This window comes from Pleurodeles waltl, unplaced genomic scaffold, assembly GCF_031143425.1.
Source record: "Pleurodeles waltl isolate 20211129_DDA unplaced genomic scaffold, aPleWal1.hap1.20221129 scaffold_39, whole genome shotgun sequence".
NCBI lineage: Eukaryota > Metazoa > Chordata > Amphibia > Caudata > Salamandridae > Pleurodeles > Pleurodeles waltl.
In genome coordinates, this window is record NW_027150097.1 from 9290887 (window position 1) to 9306856 (window position 15970).

General features: G+C 46.8%; 1 protein-coding gene and 2 non-coding genes across 3 annotated transcripts in view; 2 read left to right on the forward strand and 1 right to left on the reverse strand.

Annotated features, from left to right (window-relative positions):
* LOC138276470 (neurofilament medium polypeptide-like) overlaps window positions 1–15970 on the forward strand; it is a 120050-nt gene that overhangs the window by 28947 nt on the left and 75133 nt on the right. The gene's annotated exons all lie outside the window — the stretch shown is intronic.
* TRNAV-UAC (transfer RNA valine (anticodon UAC)) lies at window positions 211–283 on the reverse strand. The gene has a single exon. It is a non-coding gene; the product is annotated as a tRNA-Val (tRNA).
* Window positions 1313–1385, forward strand: TRNAM-CAU (transfer RNA methionine (anticodon CAU)). The gene has a single exon. It is a non-coding gene; the product is annotated as a tRNA-Met (tRNA).

Genomic DNA, 15970 nt, shown 5'->3' on the forward strand with positions numbered 1-15970 from the left:
CCTATTGCCTTTATCCATTCTAGTTTTCCGCTCTATTGGTTCAGCGGAGTGGCTTAGACCTAAAGATGATGAGTAATTCTAGAATAATCGGAGCTGGAGACGGGTGAAGATAAAAGACAAAGATCTGAAACCTTAGAATCTGAGAAACATATCATACATATGAGGGGTTTTGAAAATTATTAATGAGAAAGGAAAAAAAAAGATTACACTTGGTTCCACTGGGGATCGAACCCAGGACCTTCTGCGTGTAAAGCAGACGTGATAACCACTACACTATGGAACCACCCACTGAAATAGTCTCTCTTTCACTGAGAGTATTGGACTCAATTCGCGTGTGACACACATATGTTCACATATCAGACTGAGAAGAGAAAACCTGCCATGAAGTGAAATGCGGGGTTCGCTCCCAGGAGCTAGCACATAGAAGTGATTTTAGTGTGCGAGTCTGGATAAACTAGGACCGAATGGAAGACAGAGTCAACAGTGTGCGATGGAGAGAAGAGGAGCAAACAGAGCACAGGTTAGAAAAAACAGGCGCTGTTCGAAGCCTTAAAGCGCTGTACGGATCACAGAATTGTTTCATTGGTTACAAAGAGGCCCATGAAGCAACATTCACTCTGGGCATTGTCACGTGTGATGTGTACGATGACACCAGAGATGAATGATTAACACTGCCGCCATTCAGCCCTCGTGGCTCAGTCTCCCCACCTACTGGAGGCAGAGAAAGCTAGTGCCTAGAAGATATTACATCTCGTTAGGCGTCACTCACTGCTGTTCCTGCTGGAGGTAGAGACAGCTGCAGCGCCTTGAAGATCTCATTCCTCGGACAGTGACTCAGTGCTGCCCCTGCTGGAGGTAGAGATACATACCTGTAGCGCCTTGAAGATCTCACACCTCGGACAGTTACTCACTGCTCCCCCCCCCCCCATCCCGAGGCAGAGATAGCTGCAGCGCTTTGAAGATCTCGCACGTCGAACAGTGACTCGCTGCTGCCGCTGCTGGTGGCAGAGACAGATGCAGCGCCTTGAAGATCTCCCACCTCGTCGGAAGCGGCGTCTCCTCTCCCTTCAGTTATGGTAATCGGACGAGGGCGCAGCTCCCAGGGACATCGCTGTAATATTTCTCATTATAATTCAATATGTTTGAAATACTTTCAGGATGAATGATTCATTGAAAGTGTGGAGGTGGTAAAGAGACACTTCTAGAGAACACGATACAGCAGCTCCTGAAGCCGAATAGAAAAGATGGCCTGTGCTGCCTCGGCGCAGCCCATCACAGTGCACAAGGGGGGCTGCGGAGAGTGATTCTCAGAGCCTTCTTAGCGCAGTAGGCAGCGCGTCAGTCTCATAATCTGAAGGTCGTGAGTTCGAGCCTCACAGAGGGCACAGCTTTTCTTTTAGCTTCTTCTTTATTTCACAATATAACTTGGATACCGTATTTCACTTAAAATATGCTTCCCGATAAAGCTGCTCTCAAAACTACAAGCTTCCATCACTTTTATACATTACATTCATTAGTGTAACCCTCACTGGGCTCTGCCATTGCTTCAAAGACAGATTGCAACTGTAGGAAAGTACCATCTTGCCTGGCATGTTACCCCCATTTTTCACTGTATATATGTTGTTTTAGTTGTATGTGTCACTGGGACCCTGTTCACCAGGGCCCCAGTGCTCATAAGTGTGCCTGAATGTGTTACCTGTGTAGTGACTAACTGTCTCACTGAGGCTCTGCTAATCAGAACCTCAGTGGTTATGCTCTCTCATTTCTTTCCAAATTGTCACTAACAGGCTAGTGACCAATTTTACCAATTCACATTGGCTTACTGGAACACCCTTATAATTCCCTAGTATATGGTACTGAGGTACCCAGGGTATTGGGGTTCCAGGAGATCCCTATGGGCTGCAGCATTTCTTTTGCCACCCATAGGGAGCTCTGACAATTCTTACACAGGCCTGCCACTGCAGCCTGAGTGAAATAACGTCCACGTTATTTCACAGCCATTTTACACTGCACTTAAGTAACTTATAAGTCACCTATATGTCTAACCTTTACCTGGTAAAGCTTAGGTGCAAAGTTACTTAGTGTGAGGGCACCCTGACACTAGCCAAGGTGCCCCCACATTGTTCAGGGCCAATTCCCCGGACTTTGTGAGTGCGGGGACACCATTACACGCGTGCACTACATATAGGTCACTACCTATATGTAACTTCACAATGGTAACTCCGAATATGGCCATGTAACATGTCTAAGATCATGGATCCTGGCATTGTTGGCACAATTCCATGATCCCAGTGGTCTGTAGCACAGACCCTGGTACTGCCAAACTGCCTTTCCTGGGGTTTCACTGCAGCTGCTGCTGCTGCCAACCCCTCAGACAGGTTTCTGCCCCCCTGGGGTCAAGCCAGGCTTGACCCAGGATGGCAGAACAAAGGACTTCCTCTGAGAGAGGGTGTTACACCCTCTCCCTTTGGAAAATGGTGTGAAGGCAGGGGAGGAGTAGCCTCCCCCAGCCTCTGGAAATGCTTTGTTGGGCACAGATGTGCCCAATTCTGCATAAGCCAGTCTACACCGGTTCAGGGACCCCTTAGCCCTGCTCTGGCGCGAAACTGGACAAAGGAAAGGGGAGTGACCACTCCCCTGACCTGCACCTCCCCTGGGAGGTGTCCAGAGCTCCTCCAGTGTGCTCCAGACCTCTGCCATCTTGGAAACAGAGGTGCTGCTGGCACACTGGACTGCTCTGAGTGGCCAGTGCCACCAGGTGACGTCAGAGACTCCTTCTGATAGGCTCCTTCAGGTGTTAGTAGCCTATCCTCTCGCCTAAGTAGCCAAACCCTCTTTTCTGGCTATTTAGGGTCTCTGACTCTGGGGAAACTTTAGATAACGAATGCAAGAGATCATCAGAGTTCCTCTGCATCTCTCTCTTCACCTTCTGCCAAGGAATCGACTGCTGACCACGCTAGAAGCCTGCAACACTGCAACAAAGTAGCAAAGACGACTACTGCAACTCTGTAACGCTGATCCTGCCGCCTTCTCGACTGTTTTCCTGGTGGTGCATGCTGTGGGGGTAGTCTGCCTCCTCTCTGCACTAGAAGCTCCGAAGAAATCTCCCGTGGGTCGACGGAATCTTCCCCCTGCAACCGCAGGCACCAAAAACCTGCATTACCGGTCCCTTGGGTCTCCTCTCAGCACGACGAGCGAGGTCCCTCGAATCCAGCAACTCTGTCCAAGTGACTCCCACAGTCCAGTGACTCTTCAGTCCAAGTTTGGTGGAGGTAAGTCCTTGCCTCACCTCGCTAGACTGCATTGCTGGGAACCGCGACTTTTGCAGCTACTCCGGCCCCTGTGCACTTCCGGCAGAAATCCTTTGTGCACAGCCAAGCTTGGGTCCACGGCACTCTAACCTGCATTGCACGACTTTCTAAGTTGGTCTCCGGCGACGTGGGACTCCTTTGTGTAACTTTGGGTGAGCACCGTTTCACGCATCCTTGTAGTGCCTGTTTCTGGCACTTCTCCGGGTGCTACCTGCTGTTGAGAGGGCTCCTTGTCTTTCTCGATGTCCCCTCTACCTCCTGGTCCACTTTGCGACCTCCTGGTCTCTCCTGGGCCACAGCAGCGTCCCAAAACGCTAACCGCACGATTTGCAGCTAGCAAGGCTTGTTGGCATTCTTTCGGCGGTAAAACACTTCTGCACAACTCTCCACGGCGAGAGGAATCCGTCCACCAAAGGGGAAGTCTCTAGCCCTTTTCGTTCCTGCAGAAACCTCAGCTTCTTCTGTCCAGTTGAAGCTTCTTTGCACCCACAGCTGGCATTTCCTGGGCATATGCCCATCTCCGACTTGCTTGTGACTTTTGGACTTGGTCCCCTTGTTCCACAGGTACCCTAGATTGAAAATCCACTGTTGTTGCATTGTTGGTTTGTGTCTTTCCTGCATTATTCCTCTATCACGACTTCTTTGTCTTTGGGGGAACTTTAGTGCACTTTGCACTCACTTTTCAGGGTCTTGGGGAGGGTTATTTTTCTAACTCTCACTATTTTCTAATAGTCCCAGCGACCCTCTACAAGGTCACATAGGTTTGGGGTCCATTTGTGGTTCGCATTCCACTTTTGGAGTATATGGTTTGTGTTGCCCCTATCCCTATGTGTCCCCATTGCATCCTATTGTAACTATACATTGTTTGCACTGTTTTCTAAGACTATACTGCATATTTTTGGTATTGTGTACATATATCTTGTGTATATTTCCTATCCTCTCACTGAGGGTACACTCTAAGATACTTTGGCATATTGTCATAAAAATAAAGTACCTTTATTTTTAGTATAACTGTGTATTGTGTTTTCTTATGATATTGTGCAAGTGACACTTGTGGTACTGTAGTAGCTTCACACGTCTCCTAGTTCAGCCTAAGCTGCTCTGCTAAGCTACCATTATCTATCAGCCTAAGCTGCTAGACACCCTATACACTAATAAGGGATAACTGGGCCTGGTGCAAGGTGCAAGTACCCCTTGGTACTCACTACAAGCCAGTCCAGCCTCCTACATTGGTTGTGCAGTGGTGGGATAAGTGCTTTGAGACTACTTACCACTCTTGTCATTGTACTTTTCATAAGAGAAGAATATACAAAACAAGTTCAGTGTGTGTACACATAGCTAAAAAGTTTTGCATTTCCTCTTTTCACTCTTTTCTAAAGTGCTGAAAAGTACTTCTAAACTTTCAAAAAGTTCTTAAAAGTTTAAAAAAGTTTTTTCTGTCTTTCCAAAAAGTTCTGAAAACTTTTTTCTCTTTTTCTATCACTTTAACTCTCTCTAAAAAATGTCTGGCACAGGCCAAAATGTTGATCTGTCCAAGATTGCATATGATCACCTTAGCTGGAAAGGAGCAAGGAGTCTCTGCATAGAGAGAGGTTTGAGTGTAGGGAAGAATCCTTCCTTGGAATTGTTACTTAACATGGTTAGAGAACAAGATAAGGCCAAAGGGGCCACATCTGTTGAAAAAGTAGCTAATGGTTCCCAATCTGATCCAGGGACTCCCCCAGGAAAAGATTCAGGAAAGAAACTTCCTAGCCTGCCCATTACTAGACAGTCTAGCATAGTTGGTAATGATGAAGAGCCACACCATACAAATAGTGTTGTCTCACATTATAGCAAAAGCATTTATTCTCACCACAGTGGTAGTGATGTTTCTGTTAGCCAAGCTGTTAGGGTGGCTTCTGTAAGGGACAGGTCTCCTTCTGTTCATTCCCATCATACCTCTGTATCTAGAAATGTCCCTCCCACCAACCCTGATGACAGATTGTTAGAAAGGGAACTCAATAAGTTGAGGGTGGAACAAACCAGACTGAAGCTTAAAAAGCAACAGCTGGATTTGGATAGACAGTCTTTAGAAATAGAGAAGGAAAGACAGAAGTTGGGTTTAGAAACCCATGGTGGCAGCAGCAGTATTCCCCATAGTCATCCTGTAAAAGAGCATGATTCCAGGAATCTGCACAAGATAGTTCCCCCTTATAAGGAGGGGGATGACATTAACAAGTGGTTTGCTGCACTTGAGAGGGCCTGTGTTGTACAGGATGTCCCTCAAAGGCAGTGGGCTGCTATCCTATGGCTATCATTTAGTGGAAAAGGTAGGGATAGGCTCCTTACTGTGAAAGAAAGTGATGCCAATAATTTTACAGTACTTAAGAATGCACTCCTGGATGGTTATGGCTTAACCACTGAACAATACGGGATAAAGTTCAGAGAGACCAAAAAGGAGTCTTCACAAGACTGGGTTGATTTCATTGACCATTCAGTGAAGGCCTTGGAGGGGTGGTTAAATGGCAGTAAGGTTACTGACTTTGAAAGCCTGTATAACTTGATCCTGAGAGAGCATATTCTTAATAATTGTGTGTCTGATTTGTTGCACCAGTACTTGGTGGACTCTGATCTGACCTCTCCCCAAGAATTGGGAAAGAAGGCAGACAAATGGGTCAGAACAAGGGTGAACAGAAAAGTTCATACAGGGGGTGACAAAGATGGCAACAAGAAGAAGGATGGTAAGTCTTCTGACAAGGGTGGGGACAAATCTAAACATGAGTCTTCATCAGGCCCACAAAAACACTCTGGTGGGGGTGGTGGGTCCAAATCCTCCTTTAATCAGAACAAGGAAAAGAAACCATGGTGCTATTTATGTAAAATAAAAGGCCATTGGACAACAGATCCCAGTTGTCCAAAGAAAGGCACCACTGCTCCTACCACTACAACCCCTACTGCTACACCTAGTGTCCCTACTAATAGCAGTGGTGGTGGGAGCAAACCTACTAATAGCCAATCCAAGGGAGTAGCTGGGTTCACTTTTGGTAACTTAGTTGGGGTTGGCCTTGTTAGGGAGGCCACAGAGGCTGTGTTAGTCTCTGAGGGGGCTATTGATTTAGCCACCTTAGTTGCTTGTCCCCTTAATATGGATAAGTAGAAGCAGCTACCCCTAATAAATGGTGTTGAGGTTCAGGCCTACAGGGACACTGGTGCCAGTGTGACTATGGTCATAGAGAAACTGGTCCACCCTGAACAACACCTACTTGGTCACCAGTACCAAGTAACCGATGCTCACAACAACACACTTAGCCTCCCCATGGCTGTTGTTAATCTCAACTGGGGGGGGGGTTACTGGTCCAAAGAAAGTTGTGGTAGCCACAGATTTACCTGTAGACTGTCTACTAGGAAATGATTTGGAGACATCAGCTTGGTCAGATGTGGAGTTGGAGGCCCATGCAGCAATGCTGGGCATCCCAGGGCATATTTTTGCTTTAACCAGGGCTCAGGCCAAAAAGCAAAAAGGACAGGGAAGCTTGGATCCTGGAACAATGGACCAAGTGCTCCCTAAAGGAAGGGCTAGTAGAAGCAAACCACTTCCTACTATCCCTTCCTCTACAGTGGATTCAACTTCTGAGGAAGAAGAATTCCCTCCCTGTGCAGAACCTACACCAGAGGAGCTTGAAGCAGACACTGCTGAGCTTTTGGGTGAAGGGGGGCCTGCCAGGGAGGAGCTGAGTGTGGCACAGCAAACCTGTCCCACATTAGAGGGTCTAAGACAGCAAGCTGTCAAACAGGCTAATGGGGATGTCAGTGACTCTCACAGAGTTTACTGGGAGGACAACCTCTTGTACACTGAGGCAAGGGATCCTAAACCTGGAGCTGCCAGGAGATTAGTGATTCCTCAGGAGTACAGAAAGTTCCTCTAACTCTTGCACACGACATTCCCCTAGCTGGGCATCTGGGACAAATGAAAACTTGGGACAGACTTGTTCCCTTGTTTCATTGCCCTAGGATGTCTGAGGACACAAAAGATTTTTGTAAGTCCTGTGAAACCTGTCAAGCCAGTGGCAAGACAGGTGGCACTCCAAAGGCACCCCTTATTCCACTGCCTGTGGTTGGGGTTCCCTTTGAAAGGGTAGGGGTTGACATAGTTGGCCCCCTTGACCCTCCTACTGCTTCAGGCAATAGGTTTATCTTGGTGGTAGTGGACCATGCCACAAGATATCCTGAAGCTATTCCTTTAAGGACCACTACAGCACCTGCAGTGGCAAAGGCCCTCCTGGGAATATTTTCCAGGGTGGGCTTCCCAAAGGAAGTAGTATCAGACAGGGGAATCAATTTCATGTCTGCATACTTAAAGGCCATGTGGAAGGAGTGTGGTGTGACTTACAAGTTCACTACACCCTATCATCCACAAACTAATGGACTGGTAGAGAGATTTAACAAAACTCTCAAAGGCATGATTATGGGTCTCCCTGAAAAACTCCGCAGGAGATGGGATATCCTTCTACCATGCCTCCTTTTTGCCTACAGGGAGGTACCCCAGAAAGGAGTGGGCTTCAGCCCCTTTGAACTTCTTTTTGGACACCCTGTTAGGGGTCCACTCACACTTGTCAAGGAGGGTTGGGAACAACCTTTAAAAGCTCCAAAACAAGATATTGTGGACTATGTACTTGGCCTCAGATCAAGGATGGCTGAGTACATGAAAAAGGCCAGCAAAAACCTTCAGGCCAGCCAAGAGCTCCAGAAGCAATGGCATGATCAGAAGGCTGTTTTGGTTCAGTACCAACTAGGGCAGAAAGTGTGGGTCTTGGAGCCTGTGGCCCCAAGAGCACTCCAAGATAAATGGAGTGGTCCCCACACAATTGTTGAGAAAAAGGGTGAAGTCACCTATTTAGTTGACTTAGGCACAGCAAGGAGTCCCCTTAGGGTACTCCATGTAAACCGCCTGAAACCCTACTATGACAGGGCTGATCTCACCCTGCTCATGGCAACTGATGAGGGACAGGAAGAAGACAGTGATCCTCTACCTGATCTCTTCTCTTCCACAGAACAAGATGCTCTTGTGGAAGGTGTAGTTTTGGCTGATTGTCTTACTGCTGAGCAGAAAGACCATTGCATAAATCTCCTAGATCAATTCTCTGAACTCTTCTCTACTGTGCCAGGTACCACTTCTTGGTGTGAGCACACTATAGATACTGGAGACAGCTTGCCTGTCAAAAGTAAGATCTATAGGCAGCCTGACCATGTCAGGGACTGCATAAAGCAAGAGGTCCAGAAAATTTTAGAACTAGGAGTGGTTGAGCACTCTGAAAGTCCATGGGCTTCTCCTGTGGTACTTGTACCAAAACCCAATTCCAAAGATGGAAAGAAGGAAATGCGGTTTTGTGTAGACTATAGAGGTCTCAACTTAGTAACCAAAACTGATGCTCACCCTATACCCAGGGCAGATGAGCTCATAGATACACTGGCATCTGCCAAGTATCTAAGCACTTTTGACTTGACTGCAGGGTATTGGCAGATCAAATTGTCAGAAGATGCAAAACCTAAAACTGCATTCTCAACCATTGGAGGACATTACCAGTTCACTGTAATGCCTTTTGGTTTGAAAAATGCACCTGCCACTTTTCAGAGGTTGGTGAACACAGTCCTGCAAGGGCTGGAGGCTTTCATTGCAGCATATTTGGACGATATAGTTGTCTTTAGCTCCAGCTGGGATGATCACCTGGTCCACCTATGGAAAGTTTTGGAGGCCCTGCAAAAGGCAGGCCTCACTATCAAGGCTTCAAAGTGCCAGATAGGGCAGGGTAAGGTGGTTTATCTGGGACACCTTGTTGGTGGGGAACAGATTGCACCACTACAGGGGAAAATCCAAACAATTATTGACTGGGTTCCCCCTACTACACAAACTCAGGTGAGAGCCTTCCTAGGCCTCACTGGGTATTACAGGAGGTTCATTAAGAACTATGGCTCCATTGCAGCCCCTCTTAATGACCTCACTTCCAAGAAGATGCCTAAAAAGATATTATGGACAGCAAATTGTCAAAAAGCTTTTGAGGAGCTGAAGCAGGCCATGTGCTCTGCACCTGTCCTGAAAAGCCCTTGTTACTCTGAAAAATTCTATGTCCAAACTGATGCATCTGAATTAGGAGTAGGGGCAGTCCTATCACAACTTAGTTCTGAGGGCCAGGATCAACCTGTTGCTTTTATTAGTAGGAGGTTGACCCCAAGAGAAAAGCATTGGTCTGCCATTGAGAGGGAAGCCTTTGCTGTAGTCTGGGCACTGAAGAAGTTGAGGCCATACCTGTTTGGCACTCACTTCATTGTTCAGACAGACCACAAACCTCTACTTTGGCTAAAACAAATGAAAGGTGAAAATCCTAAATTGTTGAGGTGGTCTATATCCCTACAGGGAATGGACTATACAGTGGAACATAGACCTGGGAGTAGCCACTCCAATGCAGATGGACTCTCCAGATATTTCCACTTAGACAATGAAGACTCATCAGGTCATGGCTAGTCTTATTGTCCTTCGTTTGGTGGGGGGTTGTGTAGGAAAGTACCATCTTGCCTGTCATGTTACCCCCATTTTTCACTGTATATATGTTGTTTTAGTTGTATGTGTCACTGGGACCCTGTTCACCAGGGCCCCAGTGCTCATAAGTGTGCCTGAATGTGTTACCTGTGTAGTGACTAACTGTCTCACTGAGGCTCTGCTAATCAGAACCTCAGTGGTTATGCTCTCTCATTTCTTTCCAAATTGTCACTAACAGGCTAGTGACCAATTTTACCAATTCACATTGGCTTACTGGAACACCCTTATAATTCCCTAGTATATGGTACTGAGGTACCCAGGGTATTGGGTTCCAGGAGATCCCTATGGGCTGCAGCATTTCTTTTGCCACCCATAGGGAGCTCTGACAATTCTAACACAGGCCTGCCACTGCAGCCTGAGTGAAATAACGTCCACGTTATTTCACAGCCATTTTACACTGCACTTAAGTAACTTATAAGTCACCTATATGTCTAACCTTTACCTGGTAAAGGTTAGGTGCAACGTTACTTAGTGTGAGGGCACCCTGGCACTAGCCAAGGTGCCCCCACATTGTTCAGGGCCAATTCCCCGGACTTTGTGAGTGCGGGGACACCATTACACGCGTGCACTACATATAGGTCACTCCCTATATGTAACTTCACAATGGTAACTCCGAATATGGCCATGTAACATGTCTAAGATCATGGAATTGCCCCCTCTATGCCATCCTGGCATTGTTGGCACAATTCCATGATCCCAGTGGTCTGTAGCACAGACCCTGGTACTGCCAAACTGCCTTTCCTGGGGTTTCACTGCAGCTGCTGCCAACCCCTCAGACAGGTTTCTGCCCCCCTGGGGTCAAGCCAGGCTTGTCCCAGGATGGCAGAACAAAGGACTTCCTCTGAGAGAGGTGTCCCTTTTGAAAATGGTGTGAAGGCAGGGGAGGAGTAGCCTCCCCCAGCCTCTGGAAATGCTTTCTTGGGCACAGATGTGCATAAGCCAGTCTACACCGGTTCAGGGACCCCTTAGCCCTGCTCTGGCGCGAAACTGGACAAAGGAAAGGGGAGTGAGCACTCCCCTGACCTGCACCTCCCCTGGGAGGTGTCCAGAGCTCCTCCAGTGTGCTCCAGACCTCTGCCATCTTGGAATCAGAGGTGCTGCTGGCACACTGGACTGCTCTGAGTGGCCAGTGCCACCAGGTGACGTCAGAGACTCCTTCTGATAGGCTCCTTCAGGTGTTAGTAGCCTATCCTCTTGCCTAAGTAGCCAAACCCTCTTTTCTGGCTATTTAGGGTCTCTGTCTCTGGGGAAACTTTAGATAACGAATGCAAGAGCTCATCAGAGTTCCTCTGCATCTCTCTCTTCACCTTCTGCCAAGGAATCGACTGCTGACCGCACTGGAAGCCTGCAACACTGCAAGTAGCAAAGACGACTACTGCAACTCTGTAACGCTGATCCTGCCGCCTTCTCGACTGTTTTCCTGGTGGTGCATGCTGTGGGGGTAGTCTGCCTCCTCTCTGCACTAGAAGCTCCGAAGAAATCTCCCGTGGGTCGACGGAATCTTCCCCCTGCAACCGCAGGCACCAAAAAGCTGCATTACCGGTCCCTTGGGTTTCCTCTCAGCACGACGAGCGAGGTCCCTCGAATCCAGCAACTCTGTCCAAGTGACTCCCACAGTCCAGTGACTCTTCAGTCCAAGTTTGGTGGAGGTAAGTCCTTGCCTCACCTCGCTAGACTGCATTGCTGGGAACCGCGACTTTTGCAGCTACTCCGGCCCCTGTGCACTTCCGGCGGAAATCCTTTGTGCACAACCAAGCCTGGGTCCACGGCACTCTAACCTGCATTGCACGACTTTCTAAGTTGGTCTCCGGCGACGTGGGACTCCTTTGTGTAACTTCGGGTGAGCACTGTTTCACGCATCCTCGTAGTGCCTGTTTCTGGCACTTCTCTGGGTGCTACCTGCTGCTGAGAGGGCTCCTTGTCTTTCTCGACGTCCCCTCTACCTCCTGGTCCAATTTGCGACCTCCTGGTCCCTCCTGGGCCACAGCAGCGTCCAAAAACGCTAACTGCACGATTTGCAGCTAGCAAGGCTTGTTGGTGTTCTTTCGGCGGGAAATTACTTCTGCACGACTCTCCACGGCAAGAGGGATCCGTCTACCAAAGGGGAAGTCTCTAGCCTTTTTTGTTCCTGCAGAAACCTCAGCTTCTTCTGTCAAGTAGAAGCTTCTTTGCACCCACAGCTGGCATTTCCTGGGCATATGCCCATCTCCGACTTGCTTGTGACTTTTGGACTTGGTCCCCTTGTTCCACAGGTACCCTAGATTGGAAATCCACCGTTGTTGCATTGTTGGTTTGTGTCTTTCCTGCATTATTCCTCTATCACGACTTCTTTGTCTTTGGGGGAACTTTAGTGCACTTTGCACTCACTTTTCAGGGTCTTGGGGAGGGTTATTTTTCTAACTCTCACTATTTTCTAATAGTCCCAGCGACCCTCTACAAGGTCACATAGGTTTGGGGTCCATTCGTGGTTCGCATTCCACTTTTGGAGTATATGGTTTGTGTTGCCCCTATCCCTATGTGTCCCCATTGCATCCTATTGTAACTATACATTGTTTGCACTGTTTTCTAAGACTATACCGCATATTTTTGGTATTGTGTACATATATCTTGTGTATATTTCCTATCCTCTCACTGAGGGTACACGCTAAGATACTTTGGCATATTGTCATAAAAATAAAGTACCTTTATTTTTAGTATAACTGTGTATTGTGTTTTCTTATGATATTGTGCAAGTGACACTTGTGGTACTGTAGTAGCTTCACACGTCTCCTAGTTCAGCCTAAGCTGCTCTGCTAAGCTACCATTATCTATCAGCCTAAGCTGCTAAACACCCTATACACTAATAAGGGATAACTGGGCCTGGTACAAGGTGCAAGTACCCCTTGGTACTCACTACAAGCCAGTCCAGCCTCCTACAGCAACCCCCAGTCAATTACCCGCACCATACTCATGTTAATGTACTTTCAACTGCACAAAGACATTGCACGTCACAGAGGATGGTCGTAACCACCTAGAGACACATAGACGTGGACTGAGTTCCATTACAGAGCACGAAGATCTGAGCTCACTTGTCATATCCTGATAAATACACAGAGGTACTTTATCTCGTATAATACGTGAGTGCACAGGTGGGTAGTCAGATGCGAGCCGTAAACCCCGCCCACTCTGACACAAGCATGCTTCTGTATCACTACTAGTTGACAAGCCCCCCCCCCTTTCAGTGTTTGACGTCATGAGGAGGGCTGAGGGTAACCCCAATCATACAGTTAAGAGTACATGGCTCTGTGACGTCACTACCCACTTCCTATATATTGTTCTGAGCATTCAGTGATGTTCTTTCATATTAACACGTGCTCTGGCGCAAGAACGACAGATAATAAGAAACTTAAGAACGGTAGTTTATGCACAATAACTGTGTCCCACGTGCTATAAGCCCATTGTGATAATTTAATGTATATACCTCCGCCATGCCAGTGAAAATAGATATGCAACGATAGAAGATGTTATTTAACATAAAGTGTGCATTACAGAGAGTCATTACTAAAGTGCAGAGTTCATACTGCACCTAATTATCGTAAGGAACCCAAATAAAATAAACAATATGTGTTTACTGGGTGCCACGCTGAATTTAACGCATGGCCGTTGGCATGTCCAGCATGTGCAGCAGTCTGGATTCCTCTCTATAGGAGTCATACCTCTGTTTTACTCTCTCTTCTCTTGAGTCAGAGGTAATCTGTTCTGGATTATCAAAATAGTCACCACACCCCAGGTTATAAAAAGTGGCCTTTATACAGTGCTTATTTTGTAAATAAAGACGTGCCGGTGCCCAAAGCCCTCCTCTTAAACACGAGGCTGCTGCAATTAAATGTGGGAACACGGGATGCTGAGAGAACGTAATCCTGAAGCCATCTCGGCCTCTTCAATCCATAAAATACACTCCCTGCCCTTCAACTCACTCTAGCAGCTTTCTACTTTCTCCTTTTGTGGCACTTTTTCGGTTTTCCTTTCCTCTGCCTTTCTTATGTGTGTCTTTTGCTCCCAGCAAATGCTTGAGGCAGAAGAATAAGCCCCGGCCCTCAAAAATAAGTGCTGGTGCTCAGCACCGAAAACAACAACCACAAATTAAGCACTGCCTTTAAATAGGATAGCCATGAAATTGATCCGGCATTATTCTGAGTCAGACGGTCCAGCAGAACCTACCTAGAAAAATGTGCTTGTGGGACGCGCCATATCTTTCGCCACAAACTGGGCCCGCTTTAGCGCTGGTGGCGGCCTGTGCGACAGTCCTTTTTGGCGCCCACCACCCCATGGCCATCTCCTCGGATTACCTCACTACCACCCGGCAAAACTGCCGCTCATCTCTCCATAGTCCCTCTCCCACATACATTTCATTTGTTTTAAAGCGCTGGATAGCTGCTTATCTATCCGCATAAAATATATTTTCTTTGCATCAGGCACATTAACCCTCTGCGCTACTCTATGGCGGCTCAAAGCTGCCACTGGACAAAACACCAATCTCTCGCTCTGGCAAGAACATTAGTCACAAGAGTTATCTTGACAATGTAATTGCTTCCTGAAGGCTGGACACACAAGGAACTTTTCAGCAGGTGCTTTTAAATCGCAAGTTTTGTAAGTTTATTGTTAAACACAGTGCCCCCCACATCCATGGCGGTGTGGCAGTAAGTCTACACAGAAATGTGTTTTCCACAGCTTGAGGCTTCCCTGCAGGAGCAGAACCCCAAACTCCTGCCCGCGAGTGCCTAATGCTGTGCATTTACTACTATAAACCTGGAGGAGCTCCTGGACTGGTTTATGCCCCAGTTTAGAGGAAAACTTAGAGATTCCTCCCCCGACGCCCCCATTTGTTGTGCTCAGACAGTTGTTAACGTCTCCCACTTCCTGTTTTTGTGGAATAAAAACCCAAATAATTAAAAGTGGAGGTTTTTTCAATCAACCTACCTCCTAGATCAAAGGATCTCTATTTGAGATTGTTTGGGCCACAAGAGATGGCAAACGAATTCTGCTGGTTAAGTTTCAGCTTGAGGCGCAACATAAACTCACTGAAGCCTTCAAGGAGCTACTGGACGCCATGAGCTTCCTCTGGGATTAGATCTCGCCAGTCTAAGTTTTAAAATATCGCGTGGCGTGGCATTAGTGGATACTTTTAGCCCCCGCTGTGCAAATGTACATTCTTTAGAGAACCCGGCATGACCCTGACATATTTTAGGGGGATTATTTGGGGTCAACCCAACATACAATATTATTACATAGAACTTTAAAATTACAAGGTTAGGTGACACCGAAAGACAACCCAAAAGATCCCTGTAGTTATTTATAAAGAGGTTTTCTGAAAATTCTTTCAGTTTAATAGCGTCCCACCCAAGACGCACCCCGTTTTTTGCTAGCATAATAGCTGAGGTGTTACTTTTTGGAATGGTCTATATATATTAAGATAGTTGATTCTTAAACCAACGGGATTGTGGTCACTAAATGGAAGGGAGTGAATATTGTAATCAACTGAGCACTGGGCCAAATCACTTGAGATTAAAACAAAATCAGTTTATAGAACCCTGTCCCCGAGCAGTAAATGTGGGTACATTTTAATTCTGTCTATCCTTATTGCCCAAGGGAAAGATTAGGTTTAGTGACAATACCAATCCATTCAGAGCTTCACCATATGGGGTATGTATAAAGATTCCAATAGCGATTCATCGGGGACCCTGGGTTACAGTAATGATTATGTGGGGGTCCACAGGAGTCAAAAGGTTGAGAACCACTTCTGTAGGATGTCAGGTTTTTTTTCTGAGCACACACCACATTTTATTTGTAATTCTGAAGTGTGATGGAAACAAAGATTTTAATAGGAGCAAATCAAGACAATTGATGCTGTGCAAATGATAAATGTGTTGAAAAGTGATTTCTACACATTTTTGTTTGCATGCTATATATTTTTTTATCAGTAAAACTGCATGTCAGTGGGAAGTTTGTGGCCATTTCAATTGAAAATGTGCTTTCTGTAAATGACGGTGCTCTACCACACCAGGCTTTAAAAATATATTTGCGATAGTGCACTCCAAAGTGCACC